At 38.8% G+C, this 19,239-nt stretch overlaps 1 protein-coding gene across 1 annotated transcript in view; it reads right to left on the bottom strand.

Moving 5' to 3' along the window:
- Window positions 1–19,239, bottom strand: part of raph1a (Ras association (RalGDS/AF-6) and pleckstrin homology domains 1a) — a 98,071-nt gene that overhangs the window by 53,318 nt on the left and 25,514 nt on the right. Inside the window, exon 2 of the mRNA XM_084724441.1 lies at window positions 6,336–6,392. The gene's annotated coding sequence lies outside the window, so the exon portion shown is untranslated. The remainder of the gene's footprint in view (window positions 1–6,335; window positions 6,393–19,239) is intronic.

Below are 19,239 nucleotides of genomic sequence, written 5' to 3'. Positions count from 1 at the left end.
AGTTTGATGCTTACTAATCTCTAGGGATGGGAATTGATAAGATTTTACTGATATCTGATTCTGCTTATCATTATGGGTATTATGTGTAAGGTTACATGAGACTGAAACTGAACTTTAGTGCTACAAAGTTCTGTGTCAGAACTGTTGATGGACTGTGTTTGAGAGTTTTTCCCATCTGGGAGGCTCATTTAATGTTCATGGCTTCCTTCAACCACTGTGGGGTGCTGTAGGATTCAGATGCAGATGCAATGCTGAGACATAACCCTCATTTGCATATGCCCATGATGCACTGCAGTTTAAGTTTATTATTTTATGTTCCAAAATACAAATATTATGTTTTGTTGGTGTTTTTCATGCACAGTTGTTACTTTCTCTTCGTGTTTGTGATGTGTTTGTTCAGAAAATGTTGGTTTAAGATGGTAATTGTCATTTTTGTTCTGGTTTAGAGACATTTTACTGGACACCATGAGTGAGGTCTTGTACATTTCACCACATCAACTGGAGTTTCTTTGACAATGGGTGGGGAATACAGTTCCCTTGCATAATATACATGGCAAGAAGAAAAGATCAAATTTCAATTAGTATTAAACTTTGCACAGCCCAGGACAGGAGGCCTCTACAGTGGGTCATTAAAACTGTCCAGATCATTACTGGTATCCATCTACTGTAACCTGACATGCCAGATGGAAGAGGTCCATAGAAACTGTTTGGGAAGGGGAGGGTGTTAAAAAATGTCTAACATGAGCTAACTTCAACCAATCGGATCAACTCATGAAAATGAAGCTAAAGCTGGCCAGAAGAAGAGCAAAAACATCTTTTCCATTGATAAAAGCCTTCAGTGTTCTTCTTTGCTCTTCTTTCAATGAACGAACACTCTTCAGTTCTGATATAACTGATGCTATCACAGTATCTATGCTGACCTCTTCAGGAGCTGTCATTGTTTGTTTGAGATGAGTCCCTTCCATGGACGCTTCTTGCTGGCGATGCACCTAAAACCATGCCCAAAGCTGCCAGTGGTCCCTCCTAGGATGCTGATTGGCTCACACCACCTCTGGTGTGGACACAAACGGAAAACTTGGAGCCTGGTAAGATGGATTCTCGCATTATCTCACAAATCCAGCTGCCTCGCAAGGTAAAGTCTACCTAACATCAGTGACGTCAGGGAGGTGAGGTGCCTGAGCAGTTGCACTTTTAAGAAGACATGGGTTTTTTGCACAATTTACTCTACCTCAGAGATAAACAAAAAAATAAATTAAAAGGGATTCTCTTTAATTTGTTAAAAATAAGGGAAAATATATGTACTAGTTTATATATACATATTAAACATACAAATATATGTATATATATATATATGTATATATATATATATGTATATATATGTATATCTATATATACATATATATGTATATATATATGTATATATATGTATATATATGTATATATACATACATACATACATACATATATACATATATATATATATATATATATATATATATATATATATATATATACATACATATATATATATATATATATATATATATATATATATATATATATATATATATATATATGAGAAATAATTCCAGGAATATTTTTCAGTCATAATTTGTCAGCAAGCTCATTCTGTTAAAAAAAAAATTGTGAGAAAATCATATCATGAAGCCAGTATCGGAAATCGTATCGAATCATGAGCTGAATGTATCGTTACATCCCTAGCTGCAGCTGTGGCTTCTTTTAGCAATTTCTAGTTGTTCATTTAAAAGACCTGCCTTATTTTCTCTTTTGTGTATTGCTCTTAAATAAAGCAAAAGTAATATAATAGAAAAGATTGGGGAATACGCAATATTTCTTATCCGATTACTCGATTAATCGCCAGAATAATCAATAGATTACTCGATTACTAAAAGAAGCGACAGCTGCAGCCCTAGTTGCAGCTCTGCTCTAATTTTTTTGTGCACTTCCAAAGGTTGTGGTGCTGTGTGAGTCACAAACACACTTCTATGCCTGTGCACATTTATGTGGAAAGAGATACACAATTGTATGCATGCCTGCCCAAATTCCTCTCCACTGTGTGTGTGTGTGTGTGTGTGTGTGTGTGCGCGTGTGTGTGTGTATTTGAACCCCAAGGCTGGACCCAGCAGATCCCAAGGGTACTCAGCTGCTGCTGTGTAACATTATACACACACACACACACACACACACGTTCCAGATTTAGGGACAGAACAATTCAGTTCTATTTTTGCTCTAAAGAAACAAGAGGTAGCAGGAAGTTGATTCTCCTGGAGCTGAATGGATTTACCTTGCATTAAAAAGTTGGATATAATGGTGTGGGACAGTCGCTCTGGCTGCCAATTTGCCCCTGTAGCTCAAATTATTTCCCCCATTCATAAGCAGGCTGGAAGCTGAGGTGACACCACATGTGTAGCAGAGCTTTACGAGATGCCCCAAATAACGGTTGAAAAGTGGAGGCACAACTTTTTTGAGATCCTTACGACCACTGGGCCAAAATGGGTAAAGGGTTGTGCCAGAGGAATGGGTCAAGCTGTCACCACAATCAAAAGGATGTACCTCATGGTTACAAAGAAATGTTGAGGGATTACCATGACAGTGGCAAAATCATTCAATGGAGTGTCTGTGATCAGTGGATTTTCTCACAGGAATGAAGTGAATCTGCTTGATCACTGACAAACAGCAAACTGACTCGCCATTGCTGATGTATGACGTATAACAGAGGGCCCAAAATGGAGGAAGTTATTGTAGCTCATTTGCTGTGTCAATGTGTCACCATTTACTTCTATTTAATCTTAATTGTCAGAGTGTGCCACAAAAAAAGGTGAACTTACTGTCCCATTTGCAACTAACCGCTGATCGCCTAAGCAGGATGCTTGGAAAATTTTTTGACATGATAGAGCGCTGCAAGAATCAGTCCTAAAATCCAGTGCCCTCTCTTTTTTTTGTGCTGTATTGACACTCTGGTGCCAGCTGTACCTTCTTGCTCTTTCTTGTCCCCAAGAGTGACTTTACACACTCTGCAGTTTCACCTAGATCCTCTAACACCACCCAGTTACGCTCCTGTTTCCAGACTTTCCACTGAAATGCTTGCTTGTGCTGACTGATACTGTGCATGGACAACAATATCTACCCAGATGAAAGGGAGGTGAGATGACCGTCTCCTTTGCTATTTCCATCATCAGTTCCAGAAAAAACAATCTGTTTAATTATTTTTTTTATCCCTTGCCTGATCTAGATTTACTAGCACAACGTGACACTTTACTTTTTCCCAGCCAATCAGAAAATCCTTAATTTTGAGCCCTGCAATCCACCCTAAAGTTATTGAAATATTTCACTCTAGACCGACACTGCCATTCTTGGAGCAGCTGTGCTACGGCAACATGGCTAAAAATACTGCAATGAGTAACATTCTTAAAAAACATGTTAAACCAGTAGTTTCTCTTTGAAAAAAAAATGAATTAGTTCGTACTGACCAAAGATTCAGAATTTTGGCACTCAAGAGTCGAAGCCTCTTGCCACAGAGACATTTTCCACAGAGCTCAACAGAGGTGAAACACAAGCATAAAAACCACAGAGGCCCACAAGAGGATGGGAGTGATGATTAATTGTCATATTTCCCTACAAGGACATTTATTTTGGAAACCTCTACATAGCTTTTTAACCATCATTTGAGTGCTGGCCTGATTTGTTTTTACTACTGGATTGATGGTTATGAGCTAAAACTGAAGAAGTGACATGCAGGACGCTAATGGAAAAATATTTTACGCTGTACTTCGGGTATACCTCAAGTATGAACGTGGAGTGAAATTAACAAACGTTACAAACTGTGTCTGAACCAAGATGTCAGCATTTTTTGTGCAGTTTAAATAATATGATAGTCAAGACATATCCATACTTTAGATTATTGTTGAGCATCTCATCTCAAAAAATTGGAGGCTGGAGCTGAAGAGCCTCCACTGGTTTTAGGCTTTCCACACTGTTTCTTGCATTGCAGGGATTTGCTCCTCTTCAGCCACAAAACACATTAGTAAGGTCAGTGACTGATGGTGAGTGTTAAAGCCTGACTTTACTCTAGGGCTGCCCCTGACAAATATTTTATAAACGATGATTCTAATTATTATCTAATTATTTTTTTCCATTATTGGCAATTAATCTAACATTTTTTTATTAGTCAATTAATTTTACCTAAAATAAGTATCCTGTCTCATTAATATTTCAATATTTTATTCTATAATCCTGAAAAATACACATAAAGGACATTGAGTAATGATAATAGTGGCATATTTTAAAGATGGCTGACTCCATGTTGGATGCCTGATCAGAAAAACACTGGACCTCAAATTCAAAAGGTGCTGTGATGCATATTAATTTAGTAACTAATCACTGTGCCGACCCTTCATCAGTACTTTGACATGGAGTTATTACATCACTGGAGTCATACGCAGGTAAGATGATCACTGCCATGTATTTTTGCATGAGTGTGGAGCAAAGACAATAATTGCAATGAATGCCAGACAGTTTGTAACGTTAGTTTTAGCCATTTCTGACACATACATGACTGATAAAGTGAATAGAAAGTACAGTAAGCCAAATTATGACTGTTTTGTTATTAAACACATCAGTGGTGGTGTTAATATTGACATTTCTTAAATAAAAAAACTTCAAGATTTCATGATTTTTGCATGGTTTGATGCTGGCATAGAGTGGACCATTTGGGACTAATCTATGTCCTGAAATTTATCTTAAAAGATTAAAGCTGCAAGCAGCAATGAACAGGCCCTCTGACACCTCGCATTCTGGGGCGAGCAGCAGCCGGGGCGCCCCGTTGCCCACAGCCAACCAGTCAAAGTGTCTCTAAATATTCGTCTGTTCTGGACACTGCAACAATATTATGGGGATGACTAATGGTGCTTTCACAAAATGTGAGATTATTTTTTATAAATAATCATCAGTAATGTGGATATAATGCCTACGTGAGTAATAGATCAGCTGGAACATTCTCGTAAATTCTCAAAATGACATCACTTCACTGTAATGTAGCCTTTAAAACCAGGAAAAGACAACACTTCTGACATATCACAATATAATGATATCTAAAATCTATCATGATATCTAGTGTCATATCACAATACAATAAAATATCATTATATTGCCCAGCCCTAGTCTAGAATATATACAGTTTTCACTTTTTGACAGAACTGACAAAAAATATTGAACTTTTCTGTAATATTCTAATTTTTTGAGATGCACCTTTAAGTTGTTCAAAATTCTGACAGGATCATGACTGTTTCAGAGCAACCGGTGGCATCTACTGCTGCAAGCTATATTAATGTGTTGACTGGACTGAGGATGCACAACTGCTCATGTTTGCAGCGGCCCACTGACAAGCTGTTGTGGTCTGCTGTATTTATATTTACATGCCTTCAGGCCAGGGCTCTCATCAAACATACGGAATCCAGGGAAGGTTATTTTTTACTTCTATTTTATTTTACTATCTCTTCTATTATTTCATTCTTCAATTTTGGCACTTTTGACGACTGCATTCTTTCCCTGGACTGATGATCCCATGATAAACAGCAAGGCTATTGCTACATACTGACACACCTCTGTAGACTCACTGAAGAGCCTTTAAGCCTCTCTGAGCTGCTAGCATCAACCTCTGGTGGTGACGAAACAGGTAACGTACCTCACAGAACCTTCACCAAGGGGCATATGCTTCTAGTGACTGTTAAAGCTCCAGCGGACTCTATAAATCCACCACAGACTGAGAGTCTGATAGCAGCAGCTCATGGCAGGTTAGCTCTGACTACCAGCTACACTGAGCGCAGATCAGTTGTGCTCAGTCTGGTCAGTGTCAACTTACTTCCTGCATCACGGACTACATAGCCATGAGGTCATGCCTCCTACAGTGAACGGTCTGTGCACCGCCTCTCTCAGCCCCTTTCCCACTTTTCAGCATTTTTCAAAATTATGGAGTGGGTGATTTAGGCTCAGACCTGGGGTTAAAGTTACACCCTAAAATGACAAAAAAACATGCAACAAAGCATGTAGCTTGCCAGCTTGTTGTTTTCTGTAGAGACAGCAACTTGAAAACAGTAACACAGAGAAAATGGAAAGGGAGGGGAATTTCGAAGTTTGCTAATGGCAGCATTATACCAACAGCCTTCATCCTGTGAGTCAGACAAGCGCATGTACAACGTGCACAACTTTGTCAAGTGAACACTATCAAAGAATCAAGCACATACTAGCACATACAAGGAGAACTTTCCACATGACAGTAAGATATGAATTGATAAGAGTGACTTAATGCTGTTTACCTTAGGTTGCTAACACTGCTCAGTCCAGCTCCAACAGAGTTGATGAATTCAATCAGCCTGTGGAGAAAGAGAGAGACAGAGAGAGAGAGAGAGAGAGAGGATGTTATTGATCAAATTTTGTTTGGATTGACAGAATCAAATGCACGGTTTCCTTCCTACTGACAAGCACTACATGAAAATTACTGGGCTTCAGACAGTTGGCTTTGGTACGACGGCCGATGTCCAAATATTTGGGGATTGTAGATTTGCCACTGTTTTTAAGGAACACTGTGTGATTTTCAGAAATACATGTGTGCTGTTTAGTTGAGAATACAAGTAAAGGTTCCATCTTTGTGGGTGCAGTACTGAGATGTGTCCACTGTCTAGCTGGAAGCAGGGGGAAACAGTTGGCCTAGCTCCATCAAAGGTAAAAAGATACACTTTCAAAAACTCCAAACACACACTAGCAGCTGTCTACACACCAAATATACTGTCAGCAGGTGGCACTAGTGTGTGTGTCCTTCATACTGAGCAGGCTGGATGTGTGTGACCTAAAAATAACTGACAGGCAGTAACATTTAAATACACCGCTCTAGTCTCTCTTTCCCAATGTGTCTCTGTCCCTCTTGACCCATTGCTCTCATTTACAGCCACTCTCCTACCCTTTCACTCCATTTTGATTATCCTTCAAGTGAGTCTCTCTCCATCTGAATTTGCTGATTCAGCTGAAACTGGTAACATTTCACTAAATCACCACAGCTCATCAAACTTCAATCATCGTCAGTCACGCTGAAATCATTTCTGACCTTTTTGGGGGAATTCCTACACAAACAAAGAATGAGGAAAGTGTGTATGTAAAGGTTTAAAATGTGTGTGTCTGGCTGAGTGTTTTGGGAGCTGCAATGTGCTGAATTTCCACTGCCACATGGATATCTGCATGAGAGCATGTCTGTCCTTCTTTCACAAAATAACCATTCAAACACACAAAAATGACAACACATCACATGCACATAAGAAAATGACACCAAGCGCACATGCTCTCACGCACACACACACACCCACCCACCCACACACACACACACACACACACACACACACACACACACACACACACACACACACACACACACACACACACACACACACACACACACACACACACACAAGATCATTTGCAGCTCTCATATGATCAGTAGCTGATGGCTGAAACAACAAGAACACTGTTGTTGGATAAACACAGTTATCTGCTCTCTACCAGTCAGTACATCAATGTTACCCACTGATCTTCCCAACACAAGACCATCTCAACCCGTCTGGGCCTTTAAACCAGCACCCAGACAGCTGGAAGCAACCTGCATCACTATTTTAGAAACAATGCTGGTGTTATTAGCGGTCCAAGCCCAAGGGAGGTTGAGGACCACAAATGCAAAGCATTGTGGTTCCCAGTCCCAGTGATGCTGGGAACTGTATTGAAACAGATTATGTTTTTTGGAGGCCCCTGACAAAAGGTTCTAAAGATATAAGATAAGATATGAAGGGATACAACTTCCTGTATCAAGTGTTAGGTATCTTGACAACGATCACTCCTACTTCATACAAAACATGACGCAGTAAATTCCCATAGTGGATTGAGGATGTGAGCAAAATTTGGTGCAAATCAGCCACTAGGTGGCACTCTCAAGGGAAGTATTTTATATTGTTGCAACAATGACTCATATTTACAAGAAACTTGGAGTAGTTGCCCATGGTCCACTGAGGGTTTGTATAAAACTTGGCACCGACTGGTCACTAGGTGGCCACCTCACGGGGAATAATTCATATCTTGGCAACAATCACACATATTAACACAAAACTTAGTGCACTAATTGTTTATGCACTGCTGAGGCTCTCAGAAAGATTGGCACCAATCAGCCACTGAGTGACGCTCACTCAACAAATGTTGCGTATCACGGCAAAACTCACTTGAAATATGGTGCAGTTGCCCATGCCTCAGAGAGAATCTGTGCAAGATTTGGTGCCAATCAGCTACTAGGATGGTGTTTTTATCCAAAGTTGAAAATATGGAGAAATTACTTTTTGAAATTGATCTTCAGTCATCAACAATCAGTCCAATTAACTACAAAACACAGTTCAGTAGTTTCCTATGTCCCAACGAGGGTCCGTTCAAAACTTGCTGCAAATCGGTCACTAGGTGGGGCTTCTTGACAAAGTTGAAAAATATGCAAAAACTACCTTTTCAAACTCATGGATCATCAGAAATCAGTCCTATCAACACAAAACTTGGTGCAGAAGTTTCATATGCCACACTGAGGCTCTGTACAAAATCTGGCACCAATCAGCCTCAAGGTGGCACTTTTACACGAAGTTGAAAAATATGTAAAAACTTTTTCAAACATATTAGTTCAGAAGACTAACTGGCATCAATTGTTGCTGTATCAACTGCTGAAACTAACAGTCCACAAAATGAAAACGTTTTGTTTAGGGAAGCACTGATACCACTTTTTTTTTCAGACTGAGTACAAGTACAAGTACTTACATTTGGGTGCTTGCCAGGACAAGAACTTGAAATGCCATTAAAGTTCTAACAACAATTTTAAAAACATATTTCATTTTCATTAGATGCTCACTTTCTAAATGTAACAAATCATTGTTGCCGTTTCCTGCTACAAGTGTAACCATTGTTTCTATACATGTTACATTTTTGGGTTATTTGCAGGATAGATGTAAAGGATACTAGGTGCAGTGGACATTTCTATTCATAGTTTTTGGGCTGCTGAACTTGCCAGACTCAAAACTATAGTCTTCCAGTCTGTGCTGCTCTCAACCTGTGACTTGCATGCTCACATTAATACCGGCTGGTGGGTTTAGTATAGTTGGCAAAAAAATCTCATGAAAAGAACTGATGTAGCTTCTAGCCTTGTGCAATTGACCTACATTGTTGTGCAGAAACTATTAGGCCTACAAAAGCACCCCTACTTAGCCTGAAAGGCTTTACTGAGTAATGAAAAGATCAAACATGGATACAAAGAATGGTTCTTCTGCCTTCACAGTAAGTTTAAGTGCACAGTTATGCAAGCCAAAGACACTTCTACTTAAGGTTTAAGACGGGTTGGCTGCTGAAGATTTTATTGGAAGGAAATGTATCGGATAAAACATAAACATGCTGCAAAAATGAATTAGCAAAATAAGAAGAAAACTGCATTCACAAAAGTATATACTAATGTATGACAAGTTAAAGACCAGCATTAAGTACCCATGGAAAATACTAGGGCTACACCCTAATAGTTGACAAATGCCTACTATACACTAAACGATTTTGAAAGGACTTAAAAAAAAAGTAAGACTTCATACTGACACCCTTTATATCTACAGACAAGTTGTTATAAGTCACAAAGTTTAAAGTGACAGAGTTTAGAGAATTTATTTCCCCAACATACTGATTCTGAATTTTCACATTATTGGGCTTTTTTAAAATATTTACTCTAAAACAAATTAATACTATATCATTAGTGTGATGACACTGAGCTGTGGCCTCATCAAATGGCAACCCCTCTTGCATGTCTGATGGCCCACGCATCCCTGGATGTTTATATCAGCAAAGGCAGACAGATGACAGCTTGTAAAACCAGCACACTTTGGCAGTGTTTTAATCTAGAAAATCTAAATAAAGTTGAATGTAGACTGTGACAGAATAAAGTCACATATAACGACTTGACTGGAGCAATATGTGACCACATTCGGCACAGACATGGACATTAACCTGCAGAGAGAGTAGACGCTGCTGCTAGCACTGCTAACATTAGCCACACTGTGTGTTGTTGTCATGTTTTGTACGTTAATATGTAAGGTTTGGGTTGCACGGCGCAAAGTAGCGTGCATTTCAGTGGCATTTAAAGTATGATTTGGCAATTGTAGACTGATTTTTTTTTTTTTTTTCGGACAGTGTTTGGCATCATAAATTAATAAACTGTGCTCAATTTTAACTGTTTTGCTGAGTGTTTTCCTAGTGTTAGACTAGTCTAACAGTCTAAATAAGATTTTGCATTTAATTGTCAGGGAAATTAGTTGCCAGGAGCATCCCTAGTTTGAATACCAAGGTAATTTAACATTACAGCAGCTCTGACCAGGACTCTTGACTTCAGGGATGATGAAGACACAGCGGGTTCAGGTGGGGACAGGAGGCATGCGGCATCCATTCTGTTGATCAGTCCACAAGCATTTGTTTGTTTGTCAAGTTGTAGGTTATTTATTCCTGTTTGCTGGACAACATGTTATCCTCTAGTAAAAATAATTAACAAAATATTCAGTCTCCTTACTGTTGTCATGACACATTCAGTCATTATTATTTTTACCAGCAGTATTTAACAGGCAGCTCATTTTGTGCTCCAAAAATATATATTTAAATAATTAAATTTATATCATAAAAGTGTAAGGACTCGTTGACTAATGGTCTGAACTGACAACTACTGATCAACTCAGAAAATATTTAGCTGGGGGCAGCCCTAGGAAATAAAAAACAGCAATTAATTTCATAAACATACAACAAGAGTTTACTAGAAAAAAAAAAATCACTCACTAAATAGCTGCAAGAAATGGATTAGAGATAATGGTTGAACAGAGTATTAATATAAATGATAGAAGTTGCTTGTCCATATATCTGACAAAATTGTGGATGCAACCATGTCATTTAAACTAAGGTGAAGGTGAATGAAAAGTGTTCCAGGGCAAGAACATGTCAACTCTACCTAATTAGTATGCAAAAGAACGCAATGTGATTGGTTGTACACAAAATAGATTAATACTTCTGTTTCTTCTGACAAGCACAGTAAATTTAAGAATGTCAGAAAAGAGCAAGGAATCATGGTTTAGATTAAAATAACTTGGTTTTACAAGGTAAATGAACCCTGATTTCCTGTGTGACAGTTCTGTATTTGACCTATTCATCCCCCCACTAGATCACTCTTCATGCTGCCTTTGTCCTTTGCTTACTGGTACTTTCGTAGGTAACTTAATTTATGTAATTAAATAATTGGAACTTATTTTAACCCAAACCATGATCTTTTCCAAAACCTAACCAAGTGTTTTGGTGCTTAAAACTAACCAAACTGCAACTGTTTCACAACATTAACAATGCAGCATACTTAACAGTTACTACATCAGGCACTAAAGCTCCTTTCTTATCATGTTCTCAGGTGCCTGACAATCAGTACCTTAAGGCTAAAACACACCACTGGCACGCGTCACATGGTCTGATGAACACACATGGGAAGCGTGACACCGCGTCACCCTCGTCCAGGACACTGGGTTCAGGATACTTCTTGACCTGAGCAACTCCGACCCTCCATCTCTCCCCTCAAACAAGCGTGTTGTCAGACTGAGTAGAGACACAGTTCAGCTCTCAGTAATTTGTAGCTTCTAAAGTGATTTCTGTGGTTTGAAGTTTAGTTTCTCTCCTGTATCGCAGTGTGTACCTGAAAGTACACTGCTTTATTTTACCATTTCTTCATGTTTGCTTTCAGCTGACAGGAGTCCTGTGAAGTTACTGCTGATGAAAACAACACTTCCTGAATTTGCTGCTTCATAATAAAAACTTCTACATAAAAATAATAAAATAATCCATAGAAAATGATGCGGGCAGCTGTTGTTTTGACGCATGGAGTCTGCCGGCAGTGTGTTTTAGCCTTTAAACTGCTGTGGAACTTTGTTAGCAAGGATTATTAACAGAATATTTAGCTGGAGGTAACTGACAGCAGCGACAGTATGGTTCAGTTATACTGGACTGATGTGGCTGTGATATACAAATTTACACTTCATTTCACACCAGAAATTCAAAACTGATTTAATACAGTTCCTCTGACCCTGGTTTTGCAAGTGATTACTTCACAGGAAAGTATTAAGAAGAATTAGCTGAGAACACTGTTTCAAAACAAAGCTTGTGGTTGACCATCTGCCTGCTGTAAATAACTCTGAGGGGATTGGTGTGCGTAATGTCTTTGATTGTGAGTTAATCACAACCACTTAAACCTACAAATATTCTGTTGTGGTTAATGTCTGTTAATAAATATCACTGACTCAGATCTTCCCCAGTGTCTTTGTGGATCATCTTTGCTGGATTCTTTTTTTTTGTTTGTTTTGTTTTTTTGGCTTGTTAGTTTGGGGTTGTTCATTTTATTTTGTCACACAGAATTTTGACCTAACAGTTATATAATTTTAATGTTATAGTTCAACCCAAAATGAACTTTAGTCATTATCCACTCACCCTCATGCCAACTGAAGGTCGGGTTTAGTTTTTTAGTCCACAAAACACTGCTGGAGTCTCAAAGGAAAGCAGCGCTGCAGAATCTCCCAAACAATGGAAGTGAATGATGACCAGTTTTCAGACATTAAAAAAAGACTGAATAAAAATATAAAATGCCTCCATACTGCTCGTGTGGTGTAATTCAATTCTTCTGAACCCCCCAACAAGCCAAGTTGACTAAAAATGTTATTTACACCTTGTTTTTAGCCTGAATTTTCCCCCATTTTAGGTTGACCTTGCCCCCTTCACAAATTCAAAAACTGCATACAAACTCAGGCTTTTCCCTCTGATTCTGTACAGTGACACATTTCAGCCAATTTTCATAAATGTGTAGTTACATACTAGCTCATATTTTAATATTCAATATCAGCTGAGAAATGGCTCCACTTCACTTGCTTGACTGTTAACCATGCGACACAGATGGGCCTTCCACCAGCGCTTTTGGCCACACTGAGCCAAACTGTACTATGCGGAATTGCATTTCCATGATCCCTTTCAGCACACTAAGCTGCACCTAGCCACACCAGAGATGGATATACTCTGGAGTGGGGCCAAAGCGAGCCGATCCCTCGTCCAAGCAAGCTGCAGTGACATCTCACCGGCTGTGGCCAGCCCCTGGTAATCCTTCTCAAAGGGGAGACCCTTCAAATGAGCAAGTGTTGAGATACTCATCTCGTGTGTGTGCAGGAGAGCAGAGAGAAAGACATTTCTTCAAGTGTCTTTATGCTCTTTATGCTCACTGTTCAATAAATTTATATAGTATTTATTTATTATTATATTTATATATAATATAAAGAACACCCTGCCATACACATGCAATCATAACAGTGAAGATAGATAACAACACTTAGGTCTAGCGGCTGGAGGTTTAAACACAATGCAAAAAGAACCACTGCTCAGAATATTCATTGCTCACAATATTTTGACACAGTGTTTTTGAGTATTGCTACAGTGTCACAAAATATGATACTGCAATCTTCAAGTGTGTCGATATTTTCTGACACACAAGCTCCAAGTTTTGATTTAGTCTTTTAATCTTGGTGAATCCTTTTTAGGCCAGCAACTAATGACTATTTTCAATTTTTATTAACCTTCTAAGTTCATTTAAAATTAAACTGACCCTTCATTTAGCCCCACCTCCAAACAGCACCTGTCCAATCATTGCTTAGCAACTGTAACTAGAACTGGCAAGCTTTCCATTTCTCTACAAGTTGACGTGGTGTGCAGTAGGGTTGGGCGTTTGGACGACTGTATTGTCTGTCGACGATGGGTTTAGTCCATCACCGATTGCTTTTTTTGCCTGATTTTTAGGGCGATATTTGTCATTTCATTTTGCTAATGTACTAAGTCTGCAGAGTGACAGCCTCTGCTCTGCACCGCAGTACATGGCGCAGTACACACTCACTCAGCTGACCACAAGTGCGCTGAGCTGGGTGACGAGTGAGAGGAAAACAGCCTGTAGAGTCAGACTCTTTTAACTCTTTCCACGTAATAAAGTGAGGATTTATTTTGACCAAACCAGAGTTGGTGATTGTTGTAAGAATGGACAAACTAACACAGACAGTTTTGGTGAGTTTTACATGTTTTTCCGAGGCGTTAATGAGCCAATTCTCTTAGTTCGGCAAAAGAGAGATACTTGAATTCATAAGTTGTATTTCTCTGTTTAAAATGGAAAATAAGTGTGAAAACATGTAATTTGTAGACACTTAGTGAGTTTATTTTGCCCACTGGATGTAGTGAACGTACGCAGCATGCATAACATAGTGAATTCGCCACTTGCGCACATCTCGCAGCTGAGACCCGAGAGGTCGGGAGAAGGTAGGTGGGGGGACGACGGTATCGCCAATCACAGATGGATGGGCTGACGATGATCGCTTGGAAAATTTTAGCATATTGTCCAACTCCAGTGTGCAGAAGGCTCTGAAGAGAGTGATACTTGTCTTTGCATGAGTCTGGACAGTGACATCTTTTCTGTAATCTCTCAATCTAATCTGCTCTAATGTAAACTGTCAACATTAGTATGTCTGGCTAACTAATGCTAGCTTACTAGCTGCATCTGCATTTGTTCTGTGGGGGTTTGAGGAGGAGGATGTGGGCTGATGCAGAATCAAAATGGGCCAATAATAATAAGCTCTTACCTTCTGAGATAGCCAGCCTCTTTTATTACATATATTTATACATAATATCTCTGTTTTGAGTCCTGTCTTTCTTATCTTGGTAAATATCTTTTTACTTTTGAGGTCATCTGCTGCTCATAACTATAAATACATTTGTAATACATTTGCTGAGAATCTGATGTTGAAGCTCTGGTCATCCTTCCCAGCAGATTTATGACTCCTCTGTTACCCAACAGGCCACATTAAAGGGTATTATGAAACAATGTGGACTGCCAGAACAGAGGATTTAAAATCTTAGACTGAAAACAATAGCCTTACCTCTCTATAACTCCACTCATAATGAGGCGGCACAGTTAATAGTGTGTATAATGTCATGATTACAGTTTCTTCAATGAATGATCAGAATAATTGGCAAACTGCAAAGCATTTAATTGAAACAATATTACAACATTTATTTTGCACTGCTAATGATTCTTCAAAGCATCAAGAAATATAATCCTGATGGTAGCACAAACATTTATCACCTAACCATCTAAGATGCACCTAGGTTTCATTTTATTGTGACAGTTCAGCACTACTACAACATCCGCAACATCTTATCATGTGACTACAATGTGTCAGTAATGAGGTGTAGGCAGCAGATATTTAGGGTTGTAGTTTCAGGTAATTTCCAGAGAGGTTCTGGGGTAGAGATTCAGCACATGAAAAGGATGCTGACAGTGTACTCACTAACAAAATGTTCTTTTTTGCCCTTTAAAACTTCTTATGGTATTGCCATCTCACTGCAGATGTAAATTTAATTACACAGTTTATCATGTACTATTATTCAGAGCTAAAATACAGAGACACAGATTATGTGGGCAATTTTAAAGCAATTTGGGAAACTGAAGTAAAAGTTAATTAAAAAATAATAAATAATACATTAAAAACTGTTTTTTAAACTGTGTGTGTTCTTTGTGAGAAGCATTGTAGTGAGGACATTTTTGCACTGTAAGGATATTTAAGCTAGTCCCCACAACTTCAAAGGATGTTTGAAAGTTAAAGGCTTATAATTAAACTTGTCTAAATCCAATGCTTAAGTCTGATGTACAGCCCTGTGCTTTGCTTTTTTTGTGCCAAACCTCATAGTGAACTAAGAGCAAATTTCTTATCATGTGAAGACCACTTTAACAGAAACACTGAGTCAGACCCAGACTCAGATGAAGAGTCTGTTGTGAATCAGAATCAGTGACTTGCAGACGTATTTGAATAGTACGTGGTAGCATTACTTTTATTTGTCACATATCTGGTATCTTGTTATCTTGTGACTGACAGTGACTGACACAGCTAATGCTAACTCTCACTCTTTGTCACTCACATGTTCGCTCTGTGCAAGAGGTTTCAGGTGGCTTTGCCTGCATTACACCAGCTTTTGAATTTGTTAGGGTAAATGTCCCTATCAAAGCCCATCAAATCCAGTTTTCCAGTTTTTACCAGCCACTCAATAGATTACCATTAGGGTTTTTTTTGCTGGTGAGTGAAGCAGCACCACCGTCCATTTGCATATTTTACCAGCATTTGGCTTCTGGGTGATGCAAATTTGGGTGTCTGTCTATTCAGTATCACTGATATTTAAATATGGCTATATATGGTTTAAATATGGCTAATTATCTGAATTATGGAGGTGATTCATCAGAAGAGATCAAAATTAGGGCAGAAAATGGTTAAAAGGTCAAAAGAGAGAAAATTCCCATTGAAATACAGTCAAATGGGCTTAATGGGAGCAGATGGGCTTAAAGGTGAGATCACTGAGATGATGCTTAAAAGTTGCACTAACATAACAAGAAAAATCTAAATAGATCATGTAGAGAATTAATTAGCGATACAAATTTAACACACACACATCAGTCTTACAAGAGGAGTTATGGACCTGAGGATTTATTACACGCCACATGTCAGTCAATGCTAGGGAGGTCAGCAATTCTTTAAGTGCTGCTGAGGATGCACCATCAGATATGAGAGGACCTGTCCAATTCCTGTCAGCACCCATATTAACAGGTTAGCATGTCCACATAGCCCGTGTGTGCAACGTTGCTCACATGTGTGTTAGGCTGCAACCATGCTTTATCTACAAATTCGGAGGCTCGCCTTTTCCACTTGGCACTCATTGTTCTCAGCAAAAACACATATTAAAAACAATCTATTGACAGTCAGACATATCAGCAACAGGACACCTCGCACTACAGTTTCATGGTCCACATCTATGCAATATGTCACAGATGTGAAAAAAAAGGTTTGCAGGGCAGTGTCTTTTTTTTCCCTTTCTCTCTTGTCTCCTCTCCCTCACTTTCTGAACAATCACTGTTTACCTTCAGAAAACAGCTCTTGTCTTCTCTTCCAAACTCTTCTTCAAACTCTATACAGAAAGACAGAACTTTCAGCAGCTGCCTTGTGACAGAAATGCAGCCTTTGTGGACGCCACAGCATGAGCGAGCCACACCAGGTCAGTGTGCCACTGAACAGTGTCAGTGTCACTGTGCGGTCACGCGCCAGTCCAGCATGTAGCGTGAACAAGCGCTCACCCCCTACACCAGATCTCGCCTGGGGTACATCTTAATTAGCTGCACAATTAAAATGTGAACTATGTTTTTTCTCCCTAGGAATTGAGTTCTTGATTATAATTTCTTTTAAAAAAAGTATTATAGTCTTAGACAGTAAAGTAAAAAGAAAAGAAAGAAAAGAAAAACGCTAAACAGATGACACAACATAGAGTGATGGACTTAAACATAAAAATCTTTTGGAACAAAAAAAAAGTACCTCAAGTCTCTTTTCTTTTATTACTTTAGAACACTTCATCAAATTGATTAACTGAAATGCTGCTGAACATCAAAAAACATAGAATGACTACGATTTAACGTAGGAGTCACTGAGGTTGTGGTCTGGAGACTTAGATTTTGTGATGTGCTTTGTTCTGTAGGAGCGAGTGAATTATCGTCATTTAGAAATCAGATCAGATAGATGTATGAATCGAATGATTAATCGTGTAACAATAAATCTAAGTAATAAATCTCAGATTTCAGGGAACTACAGAGACATCTCTCACTTCAGCAGAGGAATACGAAAACACCTCCATATTGACAAAATAGATACAAGTCAGGATAGTTAAGGCCAGATACTTTTGAGGACAAAACATAAGAGTTGGGGGATCTTTAGGACTTGGTTTTCAGTTTAAGGCATAGAATTAGGTTTATGTTAGGGTTCAGTTGTGGGTTGGGGGTTAGTTGATGTTTGGGTTAGGGTTAGAGGCTAGGAATCCCTTATGTCAATGAGAATCCTCACAAGTATAAAAAGATGTGTGTATACGAGTGTGTGTAAGAGAGAGATACTTGCAATACTGGCATAGGGGTTGTAGATGACCACCCAACACAAACATTTACAACAACTTGACTCTTGACAGCAGATTAGTCTACAGCAGCTGAAGGCCAACAGGTAGACAGGTAGCCATTTTAACTCTAGTGCCACTTACTTGGGGAATTCTTTATTGTTGTTGTGATTATTTGCAAGTATTGCTGATTGACACAACACCAATAGCGAAAGTAGTTTGTTCAACAGTGTCACTTAAATGCATTGAATTCAAACCAACATGAGAACATGAAATGACTACACCTGGTTCATAAACAGCCTGTCATATCCCGTAATGATGGAGTGTGCTGCAAGTGACCAATCATGTGACACATGTGCTCCTGCCCTCTCTCATAAATAACTTATCATATCCCTAGGTGCTATAGTGACATGTAAACAGCTGTGAGAAACAATGGGCCTCATCCAAAAACATTTTCATAAGCTTATCTTAAATTTCTCTTACTTTTGTTCATACGATGGGCTAATACAAACGTGTCACGTCAGTTTCAGCAAATGCTCACAACTTCAAATAAAGACTTCAGATAAACTAAATGATCCACCTGTGCGTATCTGACTGCATGTGCATGAGACCTGTAAATTAATAATGCCATATAAGGCTACAATTCTTGCCCTATATGTCAGGGAGGGTTCATTCATGAAAATAGCATCAGAGAGAAAAAAAGAACTTCATGAGTTTGCAGTTTGATGTTCCTCTTTCAGAGATTCATGAAGGAAAATCTGTCATTTTAACAGCATGAGCAGTGAAATTAAAAGATCTGCTAAAGCAAAGAAAAGTGAGTGTTGTTAATGCAATACTCACTGTTAATACTGTCACTGAAATATCTTGATATGAAAATGACTTCAAAGAAAAAAAAACCGCTCGCCGCAGCCACAGTAAGGGTTGATCGATAATTGCAGCGGGAGGAGGAGGTCAAGGGGAAGTTTTCATCATGGGGACAGAGGACAAGGTGAGGTTGTTGTGTGAGGATAAACAGCAATTTCTGAATATTAATTCATGACAGGCTTTATAAGTACTGTAAATTTACAAATGTTATAATTTGAATGAACTTAGGAACTATGTTGTCAGGGGCTTATTGTCCATGGTAAAGTCTCCCAAGGCAAACAGGTC

The sequence above is a fragment of the Lutjanus erythropterus genome, chromosome 8 (genome assembly GCF_056507025.1).
Source record: "Lutjanus erythropterus isolate fLutEry1 chromosome 8, fLutEry1.hap2, whole genome shotgun sequence".
Taxonomy (NCBI): Eukaryota; Metazoa; Chordata; class Actinopteri; order Lutjaniformes; family Lutjanidae; genus Lutjanus; species Lutjanus erythropterus.
The sequence above is the reverse complement of the archived record's forward strand: the minus strand, read 5'-3'. Positions and strand labels throughout refer to the sequence as shown.